This window comes from Argopecten irradians, chromosome 7 (assembly GCF_041381155.1).
Source record: "Argopecten irradians isolate NY chromosome 7, Ai_NY, whole genome shotgun sequence".
NCBI lineage: Eukaryota > Metazoa > Mollusca > Bivalvia > Pectinida > Pectinidae > Argopecten > Argopecten irradians.
In genome coordinates, this window is record NC_091140.1 from 36,654,500 (window position 1) to 36,680,203 (window position 25,704).

Genomic DNA, 25,704 nt, shown 5'->3' on the forward strand with positions numbered 1-25,704 from the left:
CTACGCAAAAGACACGAACTGAACGCTTGACATCATCAAAGTCAAAGCAATCAGAATAGAATAAAAACTTCTAATTTGATATTTTCAAATAAAATTTTATAAGTTTCAATTGTATTTTATAACAAAAATGTTAATTAATTGGAGGTTATAGTCGATATCATTTCAATTAAGGTGATAGGTTTTCAATCATGAAGCGGACGACCCTCTTTTTCTCTGTCACGCAAACAACAGTCATATCGCCTAGACATGCTGCCTTATCTTGACAATTTATTAAAATCAAATATTTGAAGTGCCAGTGGTTATATAATGACGTATCACAAAATATAAAGCGATGGCGTTATAGAGGTTTCCAAATTCGTAACTACCTCACTGAGCCGTGGTCATATAAAATTTATAGATCAATGTTACTTCCCTCCGATTCATTCTAGAATAAAGTTTTGATAGTATACACAATTTTGAAAAGTTCAATACTGATTGAAATTGTGTCTGCTAAAATTGAATTTTTCACAAATTACAATAGTTATTAATATAGGGTACACCATTAGTTCGTCAGTAATCCCGTAGTTAAAATATTGGATCTTTAAGAGACTTGTATTAGGCGAGGTGGATATATCCCCGTATTAGGTCACTAACAAACCATTCTACAGATATATATATATATATATATGATAAATTTAAAGAAAAATCCTTACGGACGAAATCTATAAGAAATAAAAACAATAACGACTGACTAGTGAGCGCTTTCGCCCCATTCAGTCTGAAGAGCTCCCTTGAATGGGGCGAAAGCGCTCACTAGTCAGTCGTTATTGTTTTTATTTCTTATATATATATATATATATATTTAGGCCATTGCAATAGTGATACATAAATAAAAAGTTGTGATATAACATACAGTCAATCAAACCAACATGCGTCTATAGTACCTATGCTTTAATACTATCAGCAGTGGTAGAGGATAAAGGATGAATCCTTGTGTGAGGTTAAATGTACCTCCAATTTGTATTTGTAAACATGATCAAACCAATACGTGTCCATTGTGAATCTACACTAGGTTTTACTCTATATTACAATCGACAGGCATAGAGAAAATTGTACCAATAATTGTGTGGGGTGGAATGAACTTTGTATCAAAATTCAGTCTGCGACATCGTTGTTTTCTTCTCATTTGTATATCGGTCTGCTTCCTGCCTTATTTTTCTGCATGAACCGTGACCACAGTACCTAAAAATATGACAATAAAAAAGAAATCAAAACTAAAAAAGAAAGAAAGACACGATGGTAATCGACATTGTTAAAGGACAATGATCTAAGAATGAAAATGGACATTTCGCTTCTATTAAATTTCATGTATGTCCACATCCAAACATATTAACAGGTGCACAATTTAACATGTGTATATGATTACAAAATGCAAAAATATTCCTTTTCCAATGAGTTTTATGGCTGATTAAGCGAAAATTATGTACTCAAAAATGCCCACGTTTACAGTAATATTTTGACTGAGTTTTAGTTACACAGTTACCTTTCGTTTGTATGCAGTTAATATTTGTTGTTGGACGTCATTGTCCTATAATTATCGCAAGGAAAATATTTTCAAGCAGCAATGAAAGCGAACCACTTACTATTTGGTTGATGGTTGATCACCTGAGAATCTTCTCTGTTTGTGTTTGGATCTACAAAGAACACACACATATTTCAGATAAAAAAAGTTAAGCATTTGATTATTTATTTATTAAATAGTAGTAAAATGCATAAGATAAAACATATATTCCACGAAAAAAAACCCACCGAAAACTATAACATAAGATTCCAAACAGCTGATATGTTCTTCTAGGATATAAGTTAGTTATAAGACGTTAATGTAAAATAAATAAGTTAAATGCTTTGTTAGCAGCCTTGCAATTAACAGTATGCTATGTAATTCACAGTTCTACAGTCTATGGTAATGTATTAATTTTGATTATTATTACAAATTACATGCAACGACACATGAACATTTGACTCAAAAGAACCGATTGGAACTTACTCCTATGTTTAGCATTGGACAATCTCCTTCCCTTCCTTTGGTTTTGCACAATATTCGACGAGCTCACAGCACGCAAAACACAGCTTCAAGCTCAATATTATAAGGTCCGCCATTTTAACTGGATAATTTCTAGAAAATAAAAAGATATCAATTCAAATTCCTGGTGTCATTACATTTCAGGCAACATTTTTTTTTTATAATTTGTCTAAAGTAAAATAAAGTTATTCTTTTTGCGTGTGTTCCAGTTTGCTTTCATGCTTGCAGAATGGTAATGTTGAAAATCTTGTGGGACATCTGCCCCATATACTTATAAAGGTCATGGGTTATATTTGCTGGCCATTTTGACCTTTAACAACACAAATTCCACGAAAAACATAAAAAGATTCCGGTTGTTTAAAACACATGTATGGCAAAACTTATCTTAGCACCGTCAACTTTTAAAACTAGCGCAATTCGGCGGTTCAATTACAGTAATATCCTTTTACATAATTCAGCGCTGTACATTTGTTTATGAATCAGCGATTTATAGACAGCGCGATAATGAAATAAAAATTACCGCTAAAAAGGTTACGTTTACAGTATATATCTGAACTTCTGGGAGGTAAAACCAATCAACACGACCAATAATAATTGATTTCATGCTATCTTTATAAGTCGATAATACTGAATGACAGAGTTTCCAAGCGATCTTGAGGTTATCATCAAAGTCAGGTTTTTAAAAAGATCGAACCACGTTCCAGCAATATGATTCACCTGCGTAAGGACTGTATGCCAAATATAACCCAGGACTTTTAAACTATATCCCTACATTTACCAATATATCTTCGACGTTAGCATGATACTTGGAATTTCCGAGTTACTACGTACAGATAAGATTTTGCGGAAAAAAAAATGAAAAGTTTTATCTTTGAAACCGTCATTTATTTTCGGTATTAAAATATTATTCTTGACAAAACCACAAATATACAAAATACGCAAAAAAATATTTGTCATTTGAGATATACCTATTAAAAACTTTTTCAAAGTTTTCGGATCATTTTGTTGGTCAAATTTTCGTGATTACTGATGTGATTTTCGAACAATGGAAACATCGATAATGAAAAAAACCTAACAGGCTCTAAAGATTCTTCTGTTCAATGCATACATAAAGTTGATATTAATACTATGTTTATGTCATACGAATGATAAATAAGTTAAATCATATCAAACACACACTACTTGTTAAAATATTTATATCACAAATAAATAAAACGTTCGAAGTAGCTGCATAATATAATGTTTGGATCATTATAATTATACATTTAAATACACGATTAAACACATTTATTGTTTAAATGATGGGTATCATTTAAGCTCAGTCGGTGGTGAAGCATCTTTAATAAATATTTTTCTAGTCTTTATAATATTTATTTTGAAATCTTAGACCATTTTCATACGTTTCAGAAACACAACTTTTTTACCAATAACGCTTAGAACATTAGAATATCTTAATTCATGGTCTGAAATGAAGTTACAACATGAAATAAATGTACGATACCCGGTGTAAATCTATATTTATGAATAAAGTAAAACTTTATTTCGCTGTTTTGCGGTCCGATGCAGTGATAGTCAACTAACGAGCACAATTAGGACGACGGTGAGAGGTAATTTTAGTTTAAATTTTGATTAAATTGTTTAAGAAGTAATGCCAAGTGTAGTATTAACGGTAGGCTGGTATCTTCTGAGACAAAATTATCAAATTCGTTTTACAGTTGCATTTGATAATTTCAAAGCCGCTTTTTACTAAGGTAGGTATCTTTAAAAGAGTTTTCCTTCCCTTTAAAATGTTGTTCTTTTTATCATTTTTTATCAAAACGTTGCATATATTTGTGAATATTTTTTTTGGGGGGGAAGGAAATTTGAATTCATCACTACTCACCTGTAGCTGTGTTACCACTCTTCGGATTTCGTCTTCACCAAATTATTGACGCTGGCAAATGATCAACGATTCATGTTTTTTACCTATCTCAACCCGGAAGACTTTTGTACAAGTCTGTGTTAAAGTAGTGTGTGTGCGTGAGTAACTTTGATGAACTCTTATAATTTATCATGGTCAAATATTTTAAATTAAACAACGTAAAAGCTATATCCATATCATCCGGTAAACTTTTATCTGTTCTCTCACAGTAACGTATTTATTTCTCTGTTCATGCTATAATGTGTGTTAAGTTAATCGTTTAACCGATAATCTAATTTACCACTTTACTTTATGCAATCAAAATATTTGATTTATTCAAATTGAAATCTATACGATAAAACAAATGTCATTGTTAAATAGAATGCATTTATTGTTATGCTAATATTGATAACACTGTCTATATTTTATCATTTTACGTTTGTCATTTTGTTTGTTCGTCCTACTGTCTTTCGCCAGATACTGACCACTGGTGGGTAGTTTGTTTTTTTTTCTCCGGGTACTCAGGCTTACCTCTACCATCTAACCCTGGCACGTCCTTAAATGATCCAGAGAGGTTATAGACGTTAAACTTATTCCGACAAACCTCCCATCTTGTGTTGGAGGGCGAATCGGTGAATGTATAAATTATTAGACTACACTTTTATTGGTCAAAACTCTATGTACATGTATATTTTTTTATAAGTAATTCAGGCTCCCCTGCCATCCAAACTGTTACACAAACATAATAAAAATAAAGTTTGTTGCAGTGCCAAATACCAAATAAATGTTGGTTAAGGTTTAAGTGAAAAATACGGACTTGTAAGGTTTTTACATGTTTTATCTTTATTTAAATTGTTGAATTTTCAGCATTTTTGATATACTTAATTTCCATGTAAAAAGAAAAAGAAGACACTAGGTATCTTACAGAATGAGTTAACAAAATTAGTTAAATAAAATACAGTGGCCCTTCGATAATCCGAACACTTGCGTTCCCAACCAAACCTGTCCGGATTACAAATTTATCGGACTGATGAATTCCTGTTATTTAATAATTAATGAAATTTGTTTCCTGATATTTCCGTCCGAATCATAGGTTTTCCAGGCTATCGACGTTCGGATAATCGTGTGTCCACTGTATTGATATGTGAAAAAGCAGATATCAGGGTAAATCGATAATACGGAACAAAAAGAAAAAAAGGACGGTATAATTTTAACTATGTCAATCGATTGGTTCTCGTTTAAAACTTTGCATTGACACCGGAACTCCCTTTCGGTATTTGACCCTCTATGAAATAAATCGATATACCGTACAAGATTATGTCAGCTGAAGAAACAAACAAAGAAGCAATGTATCAGAATTCCAACAAGTCAAACCAGACAAATTATACTCACAAGTTATTATGCCAGACTAAGAAGGGTCCATTGATATTTATTGTTGTGCTTTACATGGCATCACAAAGCCTTACACGCAGGCAATATTGTACATCAAAATAGTCACACATGCAGATATACTGCAACCCAGCTTCAACTTGTGTGCTATGGGTTTTTTTTTCATTTTGTTAATTTTTTCGCGAGAAAAAAAATCCACGAATCATAAATCGCTACGTTTTTGCTGCATGTATGATAGAGATTTAATCTCTAAATGACGAAAATAAATTTCCACGAAAAAGTCGTTATGCATGATAATGTGAAATGAAGTAACCGCGAAATTAAGCTGGTTTACAGTAGGTTTACGTTGATGGAATTTATAATCGATTTACGTCGAAGCCTATACAGCTAGGTGCATTGTAAGTGTCTATACCTACTTATAAATGTCTCGCTAAGATATATATCACATCTCTACATTTCTCTTTTTTTTTTTTTCGTTTTATTTTTTTTAATTTTTTATTGTTAATTTATTTATGGCTTACCTGCTAGTAAACATTTCGATTAATGTTTTTATTAAGCTTCTATTGAAGACTGATCTTTATACAGTCTGACACATTGAATTGCTTGCACCTACAGTATATAGTATATAAATTGTGAGTGATATACCTGTATAAGTTCAGTGTCACCTCATTCAGGTACAAACCTTTATCATCCTGCATATTTTGTTAATGTTGAAAGCCTTAATATCTATTATAACATTGTAATTTTTCGTAGCTTCGATCGAAATAGAATGCATATTAAATACACAAGTGATTTTTTTTTTATATTTTCTACGAAACTATTAAGATACTTTTTCCAGACAAACCCGCCGATAATTTAGAACTTTTAAAGGACTAAATAAGTTGCACTTGAACCCAAAAATAACCAATTTTTGTAACCCTTTTATTGTAACATCGTAAGTTGCATGTTTACAAACAATAGTGTTATAAAACTTTTAATTTCAACCAAGTTATATCTTATTTTGCTAATTTTTAGGAAGCTTCAAATTTCCACTCAGGCTGATATGTCAGAAGAATAACATGACCGGTAACTTCCAGTTGACTGATATTGAATCTGCTTGATATACATATCGTCATTATAAATTACGTTATAAACCATTTATATTTACATGATGACGATTGCGAACATTCTCTTGTTTTTAAAACCATCTGCCTTAAACAAATCTAAAGACTTATGGATATTCGAGATGTACAGATACAAGTCAACTTAATGCTTTTCTATGGACCACAGTGTTAAAATTTTGGATTGTATTTTTAAAATAGCTGAATAATATTAAATTGTTGTATTCTATAATCTAAGTCAAGGTTCTCATATAAGACTAGATAGAAAAATGAGGGTCCTTTATCTCAAACTCCAACCACGGAAGCCATTCTGAAATAATGAGCATTTTGCACTTAAAAAACTGAAATTATAATGTTTTTAATCTTTTAATTATCAAATTGATATTTTTAGCATAAATTTCAATCTGGATTTCCAAATCCATATCATTGTTATATAGAAATAATTACCTATCAGAAAATACTGTTACTTAACCAGCCAATCAGTGACCGGTCATAATTCTATCCTGAGCTCAATCTTCTATCTATACACAGTTCTAGTAGCCAGGTCTATTTTCATTTAGTTGGATGTTCCTAATGATTCTACATATATGCAAGATCATTTTCTTGAATAATTATGATATAGATCAATTATTATTGAAATCCTATATCTACTGGTGAAGCAGCGTACAAAATGATATTTTACACGGTAACACATCCCGAAAATCTGACGGGCTTGAATATACTATTGGGTATCCAGTTTGTGTTGCCTTCTTCATTTTTCGTCAGTCGTATTTTTTCTTTTCTTTATTCTGCAGTATGGACAGTGGCCTTGGTATCTGAAATACACCAATAAATACATCATAATGATGTAAGTTTTTACACCAAAAACAAAGCAAAAGCAAATCAAATGTTTCTGCTCTCATGATCATCTTTTCTGTTCTGCACAGGTGGGGATATTGATTATATGGCTATATTAATTGGACAGTCTGTATACCAATATTGATTTTTTTATAATAAAATTTATTTAATTGAAACTACGTTTGTTCACGGTTTTTGATAGATATTCATAACCATTCATTCTTGTATTTAAATTCAAAGATTATACATTAGCTCGGTACTTAACTTTGAAGAGAATACTTTCACTTCCTCCGGTACTGTTATCAATGTTTTATTTGTAAGTCAAAGAATCTATATTTAGTAACTTTTGGTTATTGATGATTAATTTATGATTTTGTTTTTACAACTGTATATTGGATTACAGATATTGTACCGAGAAGTCCTTAACACCAAGAAAACTAGGTTAGTACTGACCATCCGGCTGCTGAGTAACAACATGTCCCTCGGAAGATGAAGGAACGTTTTCTTCGTTTGTATCTTGACCTATAACATTTAACATAACGACAAGTTATTCCAGATACATTTGAACCTCAGGTACTTGAATCATAGAACTGGACATATTCGACATTTATTTCTTGAATATAGTTTAATTGTAGTTCCTAAATCAAGTATTTTGCTAAAATTGTATGTCAATGACTACTTACTAGTAATACCCTGCTACCCTTTAATCAGACTATGGAAAGTTCCTCCATTATGTTTCCATGGTAACTGTTATTGAAGCATGTGATGCGTCATATCATAATTATAGCATTCATTTGTTAGAACAATTGACCAAGATTGAACCAAATCTATTGAAAAAAATATAGGTTGCTGTTCATTTAACAAAACCTGTTTATATTGACCTGGTTACCATAGCAACCATTTTTATAATAGAAATCGATCCAGTTGTTAATAAGGCTTCGGATATTCTTTGCGGGCAAGACAGACTGACACACACATATACACACACAGGCTGTTCCCCCCTAACGTCACGGGGGTATATAATAAGATATAATCATAAAGTTTGTATATATACTGAGCGCCAATGAAAACACAACACTTTTTTATTGAATATTTTTCAATTACTTTTTTGTTCATATCAAACAAACTAATAATGTAAAACTTTGAGCACCTTACCTATGTATACAATAATTATTCGCATGACTGAACTTTATCTCTGGCCGTTAAGCAGTCAATTGTTGAAAAAGTACCTACGTGCACTCGGTATCAATGCGCGCTTGGTCTACTCATTACACGTGTACAGTCCTTGTGGATAGGAAGATTGTTTTCCACATTCCGATTTTGAAAACGCCGTTTAGTTTGGAAAACGATGCCTCGGCTTACGGATACCCAGCGTCACGAAGTTAGGAGTATGTTGTCAGGCGGACCTCCGCGGCGTGAAATTGCGCGTAGAATGGGATGGTCGCCTTCTACTATTATTAGATTTCATCAGCGATACGTTCAAACGGGTTCTCTGAATGAAAGTCCGCGCCCTGGGAGGCAACGAGCGACGTCGGATTGACAGGACCGTTACATCCGGGTCACCCATCTCCGTAATTGCTTCCAAACTGCCTCCTAAACGGTCAGAACAACGATAGGTATCAATGGAAGACGAATTTCTGTTTCTACTGTCCGCCGACATTTACGTAGCGCCGGTTTGAAAAGCTTGTAGACCCTTTCTTGGGAACATGTTGACGCAACGTCGACGTCAAAATCGCCTGACGTGGACCAGGAGGCATCGACGTTGGCTCATGCGCCAATGGAGACGCTTACTGTTCACGGATGGATCCCGCTTCCATCTCCGTAATAGGGACGGTAGAATTCGGGTGTGGAGACGACGGGGAGAGCGTTACGTCGATTCGTGCGTCCGCGAATGTGACCGTTGAGATGGTGGCAGTGTCATGGTGTGGGGAAGGATATCCTTCGACCGCAGGACGCCCCTTGTTATCGTGGACGGTAATTTGACGGCACGGCATTACATAGACGAAGTCCTACAAACTACCGTTGTACCATTCTTTCGTAATCATCCCGACGTCGACATCCTACAGCAAGACAATGCTCGTGCGCACTCAGCAAGGTTGACCACCGACTTCCTTAATCAACAAACCATTGAAACACTGCTCTGGCCTGCCTTCTCCCCTGACCTCAGTCCGATTGAACACTTGTGGTACCAGTTAGATCAAGCTGTGAAACGACGTCAGCCACAACCGCGAAATCGACGTGAACTTGAAATTGCCCTTCAGGAGGAGTGGAGGAACATTCGGCCAGTTCGAATTCAGCGACTGGTTCGGTCCATGCAACGTAGGTGTTGTGCTTGTGTGGAGGCAAATGATCAGATATTGAAAGTGTGAAAATGAATTTGGAGGGTAGCATTGAAACGTTTGTCTCATCCCCATTCACGGGCAATCTCTGACTAACTCACTGGTAGGAAACGACTCTCGAAATGTATACCTTTGTAATGAAAAAAAAATCTGTAAAATTTGTTTTACCATTAAATTTTGCATATTATACCAGTGTTGCGTTTTCATCGGCGCTCAGTATATAACAAATAATCTTATCAAGCTTACCTTGGGGATGAACAGTTGCTGTTGCATTTTTTTGTTCGTTTCTTTTTTTGCAGTAGCTTGCGCAAGTTACCAAAATCTGAATAGCCATTATTGCGTAATCCGCCATCTCAACTGAAATTTAATTACTGTATAATCAAAATCAAATGAACTACATGTTTCTTTCAATGTATAGAATATATATGAGTGTTTATCGTAGTTCATGCTTGTAACAAGTTAATTACATATTTTTTTCATGAAATATTTCTCTGTGGCTCCTCCCGGTAAACCAGTAGTATAATTGTCCGGAGTTTGAAGATTTTGGATTTTGATCAGTAAATATTATCTGTGGGTCGATAGAGTGTACTTAATGACATTAGTTGTTCATATGAATTAGATATATACCTCATAGAAAATTGTTAAAATGCTAGAAATGTTTAAAGAAAACTAACGGATGCAAATATATTTTTTTAAACTTCTGTATTAATATAAATTAATGCATTCCAATTAAAACTATTCCTGATCTCAAAAGCATTACTATTTCTGTGTTACATTAATATCTGACATAATATCAGTACTTACCTATTAGTTGTTCATTTAATTATTTCGTCAAAGCCTGGTCATGGGTATAAAATAAATCAAACGTTCGTTTTCACACGTTGCAACCCGGAAGAATCGAGAGTTAATCTGTTTATGTACTAATAAAGATACAACGAATGTCTTATAAATGTCATGTGCGACTCACTTTGCAAAACCTCAGCAAATAATACTCACGAACAGTAAAACAGAGGACATAAATCAGATCAGCATTGTTTGTAATTGTGTAACCATTAAACGGTCGAGAGTGTCATAAATTGACTACACGACTGTCGAAGATCTGCAAGCAAGAATGATAGCAGAAGGTCACAGTACTCTAGATGGCCGTGTTGTAAAAATATGTTTTGATTCTTGGAATTTAACATTTTATGATATCATCTCTTGAGTTATGAAGAAGATACAATGATACTCCTACAAGAAACTTTGTTTTTGATTTTTCTATACATATTGACAATGAACTGTATTTAATTAGAGTTATTTTATCAAGAAGTGCTGTGTAAAAATATAAAAACCATACATAAATGAGTATGAGTATATCTATATTTTCCTGAGATAAATGGCGTTTCTCTCGTTCGGCTTCATCCAAAGTTTACTAAATAGCATGTAACTGTATCTAAGGATAAAACGTCTAAGAATGCGAACCATATTCTTCAGGTTGGTAAGGAGTGTTATATAAATGGTTATTTGACACGACCAACGAAATTATTATTTCTGACGTTTTAATAACCACATAGTCATCTTCATATGACGTAAATGACCAGTACAATATGTTATCATAGCTCCTTAGTGTAACCGTATTGGTCATTTACGTCTGATTAAGATAATGCTGTGCTTATCGAAACATCACGAGTAATAATTCCGTTAGTTGTGTAAAATAACCATTTATATAAAATGAAAAACATCTAATAAAAAGAAACAAATACATCTTTTGATATAGCATGCATAAATATCAAAACGTATATACTGTATTTATAATTATGATATTAATTTATTTTGGAATACTAATCACTACATTATTTCATTTCATGTCTATATCGCAAAATTTCTTTTGAAATCTCCCATCGTGTGCATATATTTCCTTGCACAATCCATTTTAAAAGAAACAAAGCCCAGTAAAAATAATGTCCCGTCGTAGTTTTAAATGCCTCAGTATCGATCGCTGCACCTTTTTGTCACCGATAGAGAATATATCAGTTTGCATTTGGAAGACTTTGATCTTGATACTACGACGGAATTGCCGTGTATTTATCTGCGTCCGCGCACATAGTACGTTCATGCTTATTATTGGAAATGTCTAGTGAGCATGTCTCTTCCAAAAAACGGTATAACATGAATTTTACACCCAGCGATTAAGTTCCACCTTTATTAAGAAGTGCAAAATTTAGACATCGTGAAATTAAAGCACTTAACAAACATGTGTGTGGCAATCAGTATGATATTTATTACTGTTGGTATAACAGAATATATTTGACAAGATCTAAGAACCTTGGTTAGGTTTCTAGGACAGAAACCAATTCCTTTAACACAAAAATGGCATAATATAGATTTTGTTATGATTTATGAATTTGTTGCTTATAAAACATATGATTCAACACTCGAATGTACATGTACGTTACAATACTTGATACAATACAATGATGTACATAGTGGATGTGCGAAGCAAATAAACAACCAGGACTCAGGATCCTGACACAAACTTACATAGTTTTTAGACTTAGCCAGTCAAAAATGACGTAACAAAAAGTTGTGGTTGGCTAAGTCAAAACTTAAGTCTGCTTTTGTTCATGATCTTGGAGTCATGTGGACTGGTGAGTGTAAAAAATCACATAGTTTTTATTCCTTTTTCCCCATACTACGTGTTCAATCATGGTTCCCTTCGTGCTAATCACGAAAATCAAGAAACGTTTACTTTAAATTGTTACTTGATAATATAAAACAGGTTCAACACTATGTCACATGTCATTTACGCTATATCCAATCATCAATGTCCATTATCTTCCCCTTTCCCTTTATAAATGGTAAAACTGCTTTCGTCTTTATTCTTGTGCTTGACCAGTAGCCACAGTACCTGTGAATGAAAACTGATTATATCAGCTCAAATAGAAAAGGAAGCAACTTATATGACCACGAGCGCCATCTATAAAGAATAAAGATTGAAGATTTATATGTAGATGTTATTACATGGCTTTTGAGTGATAATGGTTTCATTACATCCGAGCGAAGCAAGGAGGGTGTACTAAGTCCCGAGTGGCGAGAAATTATGTGATTGCTGACTTACTGTAAGCTTATAAACATCAAACAAACATTCAGGTTAATTGTAAAATATTCACCTTTTGATCAATATACCCTACTCTCCCATTGTTCACTGTTTTATTTACACGCACCTATTATGCGTGTGAGTATTTTTTCGATACCAGGAGTTCTTGGTTCAAGGATTTTTTTTTATGTAAAAAGGTAAAGTAAGCAATTTGGATATTTGGATTCGAGGAAGTTATATTGTAAGAAAATATATTAAGGATATCTAACGCTACGAAACACTAAAGCTCCCAAGCTCTGGCAAAGATAAGAAAATACAAATACATGTATGAAAAAGATGTAACTCTTCAAATTATTGCTCTTAATTGCAATTTGGAAAGCAGTTGAAGTGAAAAAAATAATAATCATGTGAAAGTAATGTAATAAATTCACCAGTATAAAGTTTAGTATCAAGATTACATACAATTATTTTATTGTATCATTTGTTGATAGCCTGTTTCCTGAGTTAGAATTTAAAAATCACATTTACTACCTGGTTGTTGAGTAACAGCTGGATCCACGGTGGCCGTTTGAGAGGTTCCGACATTTGTATCTTGGCCTGCAATGTTAAGACATGTTCATGGATTGTACAAAAGATGCATAAGTAAATGTCAATTGATGAAGAAAAAAAACCATTATCAAACTAGGATGATCAAAAATATTTTGATACTTGGAGCTAGCATAAAACCACACGTAATGAAAATGTGTTTTGAAATTATGAAATGGTGTATCAATTGACCTCGAGAATTCATTCATTATCTCCAAGGTTTTCACTTAAGATACACATAATATAAACTTGTGTAATAAAATAGTAAATTTAAAAGTTCTATGGAGAAGAGAAATATTTCGGTAAATGAGTTAATAATTAACCTCGGAAGCTCAAATTTATCTCCAAGATTAACACTTATGATTCACTTAACATAATTTCTTTAAATTAATAAAATAGTTAAATATCTAAGTCTGGAGTTCTAAGGAAAGGAGAAATGTTTCGAAAATATTATGTGAGATGGACATAAACATATCTGCATATTACCTAATTGAACTTACTTAGAGGCTGAACACGTGAAGAGGATGCTGTGGCTCGTCTTTTCTCATTTGATTTTTCGACAAGTTCACAGCAGGCACAGCAAAGTTGAAGGCTCAGAATAATGAGATCCGCCATTTTCAAATGGATGTTTCTATCAAAAAAAAGATCAATTATTGGCGTTTAGGAGTCAATCTGGTGCTGATTCATGAAAAAGGTTACACGATTAGAATTTATAATGGGGGTTTCAATCATTGTTTTGTACTTCTATGCAATCAATTATAATACTATATGAGGGCTCGAAATTTACCAGCAATCTACCAGTAATCTCCAAACTTCTACCTGAAAATTGGAATGTCACGTGGGCATTACTGTCCAAAATGAAATTAGTGTTGAATGCGATTGAATTTAACCTTTTTCGGACGATTCTAACTTTCTGGACGATTCAAATATTCTGAAGGATTCAGACTTATGTATTATTATAATTAATGTCTATTAGTTTCGGGCATTTTACCAATGGTTTTTTAACAAGATTTCAATTACTTTGGCTGTTATTGTAAATCGAAACCAAATCGATCGAACATTCGATGGGTATGTTTTGAACTTGAAAGAGGTGGATTGTAATGATATGTTCGATAAAAGGTTATCTCCTGAAGATAGTTAAGATTTTAAAGGCGGCTCTGGGATTTTCACCACTGCGGGATTTAAATGTTTTTTTAAATAAATGATCAGGCAAGATGGATCACCTACAAATCGACTTTGTTTGACTTAATTCAATTTAACGTTTTAAGATAATTTCTTACAAGGACAACTTTTCCCAAAATATGTACTACCGTTCATACAGCTGAAACTTAATATTGTTTACACAACTGCTTCTGATGTATTTTTCAGCCAGGTATTTTTGCAACTCTAAAATTTTGTCCTTTTCATAACAAAACACTGTTGTTCTCTTTATTTCCTCCAAAATTGAAAATTACATAAAGAATAACATAAAAGTGAAAACAATCAGCTAATAGTTATTTTCAAAATATAAAAAGTACAAGTTCAAGTCTACTAGTTGAGATTTAATCGCCGCAATAAAGATATCATGTTTTATACAAAATTTTACATTCCTTAATTTATTTCAAGTTCTAATTAATTTAGTATTTTATAAGGGTATCTCCTTAATTTGTCTCGACACGTTCTGTGCATACCTGTTCCTTCACATCCCGCTTTGATTTCATAAAGAAGTAACGACACCATCCATTATTCTCAAGGAGTTACTACATGTATCAAAGACGTTATATCCACCCCTGGAATGTGCCATAGTAAAACTGGAGGCAACAGAAAACACTGGTAATTTGATTCTGTGATGTAAATCAAAGGAATTTTATAATTGTACACTATGGTTGACTGTGTTCCTTTAAAGTTGGGCGTCGCTATCTCTGTAATTTTCAATGTAAGTGTTTGCAGACCTGTGATTGGTCAGTTGTTTCCTACTGAACTGCCTCCAGTTTATAATGAGATAATCTAGGGTTGCATATACCGTCAGTGATAGAAATCTCTATAATACCAAGGATACAAGGGCGCTTACTTAAAAACAAATTACTTTCATGGCTACGAAATTTGCGATTTCCATTTCAAAACAATTCCTGAAGTTTAATAATGCAAGATATATTGTATATTGTAAATTTATCATTTTTAAATAATATTGATAATGATAAGGACAAAACAACTCAATACCTTTAAGTTTGAAATATTACCATAAAAATATCATATAAAAATCATAGATAAACAGAGCCATCAAAGAAATGAGAATTTAAGTGCTTGGATAGAAGAATATTTCAAAAAAACAAAACCTTTACTAAGAATTGCGCGATATGGTTAGGGAACAAAAAAACTGAAATTGATTTTCCTATGTTAAAAACGACTAAGAAGAATTTTTAAACAATTTATTTTTTTCACAGCGTCTGAAGCCTTGAATGCGTATATTACTTACCTCAATTTCACTACGACACGTACTTCGTCTTCACAAAACACTGACACAAAATGATCAAAGATTCACATTGTACTTGCCTCGGCCCGGAAGGATCGTTTGTTAATCTGTTTACCACTGATAAGGGATTACGAGGAACGTATTCCTTATCAAAGCAGTTCGTGTGGGGGTTTGATTTAGAAGGCTCGTGTAATATATCATTTAAAACACACATTTTCAATTAAAACAACCTATAAGTCATGTATCAAAACTTTTAAAACTTTTTTTTACAATTTTGTCCATAATATATTTATTAACGCAGGGTACATAACAACATAAAACCATATTTCCATATGGTTACAAGCACATTTAATGCAAAATGATACACTCACGCAGAACAAAGCAAATACTTCATAGCTACAACTTAGAAAAAACAACAATTTGATATATTTAAGTTTTGAAATCGTTGATTTTCATACTTTGAAAAATGTATTCAAACTTTATATATACGGCATTGTCTATCGCCATTTTTCAGTTTAACTTCCTTCTGTTCTAATGTATCTATCATTGAATGAATATCAATCGTGATCAGACTAATGTTGATTTATTTATATACAGATTAAATATTAAATTACTAATCTATACATTTTATACAAGAGAATGACGAAATTGATCGACCTGAAATCTGGTATATGACCTATATCACCTATATAATATAGGTAAAACGAAAGTTTGACATCCACTATGCCAATCAATACATGTATCCCTTAGTTAATGTACCAGATAAGTAATGTAGTGACACTGGAATTTCTTGTCAGTTTTTACCCCTTACAGCATTAATCATGGAGTAGGACATTTTTTTAATTGAATGGACAACCATAAATAGTCAAGTATTTCGCTCATTTGCCAATGATGATATTTTAATGCTTCAAAAGACATGAATAATATCTCATATACAGGAGAGCATTAAATCAACATCAAGGAAAATCAAACCACATCCAACATTCCACTAGCGTTACAATATACATACTACTAAATTATAAAATATAAGATACTCGAGTGCTGCATAAACATAAAGCTATGTTGATTAACATACTAGCCGTCGATAATGTTTCAAAAATCATTTAATCCCTTGCTAGACATCGGTTCCCTGCGGTTAAAAATGATTTTAGTTTCTATCAATATAGGTTAAATTGATATCACATAACTAAAGTAAGAATATAAGAAACTAATGCACATTTTATTAAGATTTGATTTAATTATTAATATTTACATTGCCACTGCACAGTACCTATATGATGTTACTAAACCGAATGTTATTTTGATATCACAATTATCTATATTTGGTCGGGTTTTTTTTTAATATTTATAATGTTTGGAGACAGTACGTCATCTTTTAAATCGTCAGATCCCTTGTGATTCAACAAGTATTAAACAATTTAAGATAAAGTAAAGTTTTGGGCCATTATTGCTTGTGTGTTATGGGATTGGTGTGACGTGACACAGCGTATATTTCGTTTAATATTAAAATAACATTATGAATATCAAACATCATCTGTGGAGTTTTGTTCCCATTTTTGTGGCCATTTTAAGTCAATTTTCCACGTCCAGTTTTCAATTAGGAAGTTGATAAACAATTATCTCTGGCCAATGTTATGCTGATATTAAAGCATCAGTTTCACAATTATCTATATTTGGTCGTTTGTTATTTGTAATATTTATAAATGTTTGCAGACAGTACGTCACTTTTAACACTTTTCTCTGGCAGAGAATGTTTGGTATGTATGATTTATGTTTTTAGTCATACCCTTTTTCGGTAAAGATATCCTGATGTGTAATGATCCTTGGTTCCATTAATTGTGCGTTGTGTATTATTATGTTATTGTAATTAAATATTGAGTTTCCCTCGAGCACAGTCTCACTATCACCATCGATTGTCAGCCTACCGCTGTGATTGTCTTCGTGACGGTTAACAGCTAAACACAAGGAATGATTAGTTGACATTAAAATAGTTCAAATATTATTTGCTCTCAGAATTGTTGGTAATTGCATCTGAAATGAAAGAAACAACAAATTAAGTAAATGTTGCATACATGGATGTCCTTTAAGGCATTTGTTGTTAATTTAATAAATACTCTTTAACCCTCTGTGAGAATGGCTTTATTCATTCAATAGAGATGTTAAGTTGTTACTTGTGTGTAAATGCATAAGATATACTACATAAATATACATTAAACATGTACGTACCATGAGGTGGTAAACAGCGTCTTTGAGGATCATTTATTTCAGAAGGCGGCACTGAATAAAGCAATCATTCAATTTAATGAATCAATGTGCCCAATTTTTTTAAGGTAAAGAATTAACAAAACTATATCGTCTTAAAATTCATAAATAAATTGCACATTACTTGACTTTTATTGATATGAGAAAATTCTTAATTTTTGTTATAACACAATATTTATATCAGAAATGTAAAAAAGAAAACATTACATACGAATTTTCATAAAAGGAGCCTGGTTTTTCCATATAGATATAGCATAACTATATAATGAAAATACGTCATCACTTGAAAAAGATGTTGATATCAATTTCATCATTCCGAAATAAAAATAAAATATTACTTATTCAATATTTTTTATTTTAATATCTGTTTATGCTTTAAAAATTAGGTAAATAGTCTTTGTGGATTTATTTCCATTTTTTTGCATGCGTAGGAAACGATAGCGTTGACTTCCTGTCGAATAATCATGATTTATTACATTTGAATAAATATGCTTCGTTTTGAGTTAACTTACCATGCAGTGGTAGGTATTTAAATGTCATTGCTGTCGGAAGATTCTTCACTTGAAGCTGTGGTTCTAAATAAATATTCACATTGTTCAAAGAAGTGCATTTTTATTATAAACTGCATGACTAATCATGACTTGTTCATTAATGTGAATTAAGTGACGTAAATTTCGTGTTAAGAGACAACAATTCAAAGAAAGGTATCTGAAACATTTAAGAAAAATACTTGTATTCTTAATTAGATAAGGCATATGTAATTGCTTCATCGGATATTTATATATAGACATTAGTCTTTTTGATATTTTCCTTTTTTTGCAGGAATTAAAATAGCCCATATTTTCTTGTTTTCAATTTGCATAAAAATTTATTATTATGTATATGAACAACAAATATACATGTTTGTGTTAACTTGGTCCTATTTCAAATAGAACGATGTAGATATTTTGTCATAAATGAGTGTCCATTAGATTTTATGGAACAAGTCATAGAAGTTTTCAATTTTACGTACGAACCTAGACGAAAACGTTTTTGAGAATTACACTGTCAAGATATGCTTTTAAATTTTAGCAGTGGCAGCCATTTTATCCTGACATTACGTCATTTTTTCCTGACGTCACAATAGATTTTTCTTAACCGATAACAAATGGTCTAGATTATATTACATTAGTGACATGTGTGATAAAACTTTTTCTACCGCAATACGTCGTGATATTCCATTCTCAGGACCTTGTATAAATGTGTTGGATGTTTGATAAATATATTGATATTCCACTAGTGAAATAACACCTTGCGGTCTTTTGATTGATCGAAATTTTAAATTTTGACACGAACTACTTATTTGTTCATTGTCACGTGACAAATTGTTAACGTCATCAATAGTCAAATGACGTCATATTGCTGTACCCCGATCTGTGCTTGCAAAACAAACCGCTGTTCACACCGGATTTATGACGGCGGCGGAATCTTTCATGTTTTACCATTCGTAGCTTAAACTATCGAGTCAATATTCATAATGGTCTTTTGTGTAGTGGTATATCATGCTGGAGTGATTACGGTAGAATTAACGCACCTAGGCCGGACATGAAATTTGTTACAATGGTTTCGACAACGATAAGTTTTTTATTCAAATACCTATAGAAATCTAAATTAAAAAACGTTCAGAAAGTAGCAATGCAGGGAATAGTTGTTCACACTTAAAATGATTTGTTATTAATACATACTTTATGCAATAAGATTTTTGAATATTAATGAGTGCCTTATGATGATATCGCTACATCTTCTTTGCATATGTCGATAAATAACGTTATCGTATTTTGGCATTCTTGGAGATGATTTAATTGTGGTAGAAACAGGTCACACAACTCATGGTTGTTGGATATGGTATTAATTGCACACTCGTAAGTTTTTTTTTTTAAAGTTACAAAAGACACTTTCTGTACTTTTAAAAAATAACTCACCTGTGTGGAATAAATTCCATATCCAACAACCACTCGTTGTGTAACCTCTTCATATTCAGAGCTGAACGAGATGTTGCTATTTACTACACTACTTTCATTACCTACCCGGAGGTGGCGAAGACGGTTTCTGTACTAGTTGTGTAGGCTTACTTGATGCAGGGCGTTGTGCTGCATAAATAAATCATTTAAATTAATGAATCATTGAGTGTAAATGTATGGTTCGATAAAGCATATAACTACACATTAAAACATTTTAACTGATTCATCCCATGGCGATATGGTGATAATATATATAATAAACGCGTATACAATAACATACCTTATCCTTATTCGAACTTAATTGATTATGATTTGTGTCATGAGTAAACGGCACGAGATACCAAAATGAACAAAATAACAATTCAAACAAATGGTGACATAATGTGTATTCATGGACTTATTTGATAGTTTAAAAAGAAACAAGGTTTTGCCAAAAAAGTGCTATACTTTCTTGTATGGGTACTGTTTCAATTACAAAGTTATCGTGCCACCTCTGGAATTTTAACAGGCATGCATTCATAAAACGTTAAAATGTATGTGAATTTTTAAGCACTATTTAATACAAGAATATCTCACATGTATTATCTAATCTTGAAATGAAAATGCCACAATTGCTTTTTACAAAATGACGGCAACATTCCCCTACCGTATATTAATAAAAAAAAGTTTAATTTCATATATCATGAGTAACCTCTGAAGATAACTAAACGGGTTACTCACATAACTCGATTTTTCATTAGATTACCATATAGACATTATCCTGCAACCAGCATTGGTGTTGTCGTAATACACATACCTCATATATTTTGATGTATTTTGTATACAAAACTGACGGCAAACAGCGGTATTATAGAATTTCGGTACGTGTGCCGATTAGACGACCTACATGTACATCCGAGACAAAACATGTCTTGAAAGACGGACAAATTTGCAGCAATGTTGCCATCCTTCAGCTAAGATGTATGTGTTTTAAATGAATGTTCAGGACAAACAGTATACATGGTCAATGTCTTAAAATATAAGCTATATTTTGGCTCGAGTCAGACAATGAAAGCGGGTCATAAATTTAGGATCTGAGTGTGTATTTCATATGAGAATTTATATCAAACCTTCGACACGAATTTAAGATTTTGGAGAATTAGATTGTCAAAATAGGCTGTAAAAATCCAGCAGAGACAGCCATTTCGTCCTGACGTTATGTCATTTTTCCTCACGTCATTTTATTGATTCCACATATACCATGACGTTAAAATGAATTTCCTGTACGGCAAAACCAACGAAAATAGCTCAAATGTATATTACACCAGTAAAATTATATTACACAGGCGAAATCACAGGGCGGCTAATGTCATAAAGCTTTATATTCAAAGCTGATCAAAATGTTGTTATGTACTACACTGACTTTTTTACTTACCTCGAGGTTGCAAAAATAGTTTTTTCTGCGGTCGACCTGTATAAAAGATTAATTCAAATTTATTCATAATTTTGCGCAAATGTTTGTTTCTGTAAACCAAATAACGAAACATTTAATTATTTATATCTTGAAAAGAAATTTGTGCCCTCACTGATAAAATCGCAAAAGTCGAAGAGGGACTATCAATTTGTAACCAAATTGGTAAGTTCTATCAGTAACAATATCCTATATTAAAACTACAGCTTTTTATGAAACGTGCAGTTGTTTTTCCTTTAACACAAATAAAATAATCAATGATGTTATTTTGTAAAGCAAAAATGAAATTATAAATTATTTTATAATTACGAGTTATAAATATTTATTACAAAAAATCATCGAAATTGACCAGTACCATACCTTTTTGTGTTAATAAAAAAAACTAGGAATACTTTTACAAATAATCTTAATTAAAACATAAAATATCATGATAAAATTATTCAAAGAGTAGAGTTTGGATAGGAAATATTGTCAATACTTAATTATTATATTACATAATGAGATATAGTATAACTGAAGGTTTCGGTGTCGTCATGATTGCCGATATTCTTATATTAAATCTTAAGTTATAGAATAAACAATTGCATCTCTAATCCTTATTCGAACTGGAATGATTATGATTTGTGTCATGAGTAAACGGCACGAAATACCAAAATGAACAAAATAACAATTCAAACATATGGTGACGTTTAGTGTTTTCGTTTACTTATTTGATAATTCAAGATAACGAGGTTTTGAGAACAATGTGTTATACTTACTTGTATAAGATATGGAAGGATTTCTTGTATCTGGTTCTGTAAAAGGTCAGTGTACTGAGTAGGTAAAATAAATCATCAAAAAAGTATTTTTAAAGTGACTTTTATAATACAATATAACAACCTGCTTTACTGGTGTCATCTTAAGAGCGTCACTCTCGCCAAATGCAAAGTATTATAGGTATCCTTACATTCTAATACAGGTCTAAGTTATTATTTGTAAGCATTTATTTTTCCCTTTCCGTTTTATCAAATTCAACATGATCAGCAATACCTTCATAAATAGTAACATATAGCAATTTGAAACTAAACGTAAAGAAGGATAAACGGTAAGACGACTAAATTTGGGAATATCAAAATAACTATATAAAGGTGATTGCCGAAAATGAAACGTATGTGCATCATATCCGGACGGTTATCATTTTGTCATTCTACTAAAAATACACTGTCACCCAATGTATTGCACAGGACGTGTCATTCATCTACCATTATTTTAATGGAATGTCGTGTGACAGTGTGAAATCCAAAATGTTTCTCAACCAATCAATATGGATAACGCTCGCTTGCGGCTTAACAAGGGAAAAAAAGACATAATAGTTTATATTCAATTCTACGATTTTCGCTGGAAAGCCGTTATCTTAATTTCACAGAGACGTTGTGAAACTCCTATACGTTCTCACAACATTTGTCTCCGGCAAATGATTTGGGATGTGAATCTGTTATACGATTCTGTTTATTTCCAAATGAAATAAAAACCTGAAACACAGATATAAGTAGATATGATCTTAATTTTTTTTATAAAATTAGTAATATATTTTTATAATTACACTTCGAGTTACTTGATGGGGTTTGGTCAAGTTAAAGAGCACCAACCAGCGGTCAGTACCTGGCAACAGCCCAACTTGAGATTCGAACTTGCAACCAAGAGGTGGAGGGCTTGTGGTAATATGTAGAGACATCTAAACCATTCAGCCACCGCGGCTCATAGTTACTTGATAAATCAAGCACTTAAACAAAGCTCTAAAAGTGCAAAAAATAAAACACAAAAGTAAAAAGCAAAATCAGGAAATTATTTTATATATTAATGTTGGTAAAGCGCTACTAATAACCGTAAGTTTTGCAGCATTATTGTACTGTTTAGTTTTCATGCAATTTTCATAGCAAAATGTCGTACAATTCATTGTTCTTGCATAATTCTTTGTAATCTACATGTAAATATTTTGAAAGTTAATTATTATGATTTCCAAATCTGCCATATGTTCTAATTTTGTGTAATTACCGCCAGTTAATAAATGAAGCTCAATTGTTCACGTGTCAATCAAAGTGTTTATGCTGTCGATGTCTACCTGAAGCTATTGTGTAATTCATAAGCTTGGGAAGTTGTTTTTTATATGAAAGCGCACACTCTATTGTCAAGTCTTTACACCTTTTTGATATTTGGACGCCAGTTGGACTCCCAACAATCAACCGAACAGGACAGTCCACCATCGGACATTAATTACTTATTTTCAAAGTTGGATTTCCAAATAGTGAACAACAAGTGTGAAACTGTATACTTGTTGATGGATTGCCTTCTACGGACATACTATACAGTGGTGTCTGAATTGAATTACCAATACTTAAATTCACTTTCTAACAAATATGTCATTATTTTGTTTATTTATTATATGAAAACCAAATTCAAATTAACAATACAAGAAACGAGTACGAGCCAATAGAACTCTTGTGTCCTTCCAATTAAACCCAATATCAACGGTCCGAAAACAAAAAATCAACAGCACACAGCACATATATTCTTATGATACAATCTCTGGGAATGTAATAGACATGCATTCATAAAATGTTACCATGCACGTTCGTTTTGTTTTGATCATATCACATATATCATTTTATCTTGAAATGGAAATTCCACAATATTTTTTTTCAGAATGGCGGCATCGTTCCCCTGTCACACATTAAACAAAGGCAATATTCATATTTCATTTGTAACCTCTGCAGAAACATATTTCACCTCTGAAGATAAGTCAACATATCATTCATCAAGGTAGCATGTATATGTACTACTACGGAAGCCGGTATGTGCAACATGAAATAAGTGTGCATCTAGTAAATACGATAAAATCACATACTAATTACGAGTATAATGTAATATAATGCCTCGGATGCATACTTTCTGTAATTACATGATAACTGTGTTCTTTTCAGACGTAATTAAAAGGTGGAAATAAAGATAATCATTCATGCCCACTTTGCTTCGAAAGTTTACTTCATCAAATCGTTCATCAAGCACCTTGATCTTTTGCAATGACTATAATTCCCGATTCGATTTCCAGACGACATTGGGCAGCAAATAAAACAGAGAATAGCCAAAATAATCATCATGACTGTTATAAATATCACCAAATCAGTGTCCAGTTCCGCAGACATCTGAAAAAGAAATAATTAACTACAATATTTTCGACAATCAAACGTGTTTATTTCTACATAATATATTAATGTAATCGAATATAAAATAAGTTTCGATCAGATAAGAACAATATGTCTAATGTATTAGTTGACAGATTGACAGATTATACATCAAAGGTAACGATATAGTACAAAATTGTTAACAGAAATGATGAAAATAAGGCAGAATTGTCACTGTCCCTATTATTACCTATATTATGTGTATATCGTGATCAAGAATTGATCAATCTCGCCTGAAAGTCCCAATGCAAAAACATTATGAATGTTTAGAAAGAAATATTACAGAGTTTACACAATGTGTGGTAAAACTACAGCCAGACTGGACAGTATTTCAAGGAGATTAAAACAATAACTGCGACCTAAATCACTGATATTAGATATCATAGGAATCGTACGCGTACAACGTTATAGGCACACCAACGACGTTATTATGAAATAAACAAAAAAAGTCAGCAAAGGTCGCGGGGGTGAGCTGTGTAGGATTATGTGCATTATAGTAATTTGTTTCAATAAAACATCCCAGTGGATATATATCATCCGTCTTCAGGATATGGCCCAATGGAAAGGCAAGGTACTTCATTAACATACTTAGTATATTTGTGTGTTTCGATATATTTTCAGAAATTCAATTCATGTTAAGGGGTGAGGAATATCTACCTATGGACAGTGCTTGGCAACTGCCTTAAATACTATCTAAACACGAAACTGTTGGCCTACCTGTAGTACCATGATTACATTTTATCCTGCAACTGTCCCACGAACTGACCGATAACTACTGCCGGATAAATTTGTGCTTTATCCGTCAATACGAAATGCTTTATCCGTCAATACAATCACATGAATTTGTTCCACATCTGGAGGAACTTTTTCTAACTTGACCCAGAACTTTAACCTTCCGGTGAATGAAACGTAATTCAGTTCTGCTAAAAGTGACGTCACATTAACCGGAATATCAAGATGATCTCGTAAAATTTCGTAAGGCGTCCTTTTCTTACCTCATGGCAAAGGTATATATCCTAAAGTAATTCTTT

The 25,704-nt window shown here is 32.5% G+C and overlaps 3 long non-coding RNA genes across 3 annotated transcripts; all 3 read right to left on the reverse strand.

The window, feature by feature from the left end:
• Nucleotides 1-846: 846 nt before the first annotated feature.
• On the reverse strand, nucleotides 847-2,045 carry LOC138326928 (uncharacterized). Its single transcript, XR_011208978.1, has 3 exons — nucleotides 2,027-2,045; nucleotides 1,623-1,673; nucleotides 847-1,221 (listed from the first exon to the last, which is right to left on the reverse strand). It is a non-coding gene; the product is annotated as an uncharacterized lncRNA (long non-coding RNA).
• Nucleotides 2,046-6,697: 4,652 nt separating this feature from the next.
• Nucleotides 6,698-10,578, reverse strand: LOC138326929 (uncharacterized). The gene is made up of 4 exons (XR_011208979.1): nucleotides 10,432-10,578; nucleotides 9,874-9,984; nucleotides 7,742-7,810; nucleotides 6,698-7,266 (listed from the first exon to the last, which is right to left on the reverse strand). It is a non-coding gene; the product is annotated as an uncharacterized lncRNA (long non-coding RNA).
• A 1,289-nt stretch (nucleotides 10,579-11,867) lies between these two features.
• LOC138326930 (uncharacterized) lies at nucleotides 11,868-15,844 on the reverse strand. The gene is made up of 4 exons (XR_011208980.1): nucleotides 15,744-15,844; nucleotides 13,789-13,919; nucleotides 13,235-13,300; nucleotides 11,868-12,514 (listed from the first exon to the last, which is right to left on the reverse strand). It is a non-coding gene; the product is annotated as an uncharacterized lncRNA (long non-coding RNA).
• Between the last annotated feature and the right edge of the window lie 9,860 nt (nucleotides 15,845-25,704).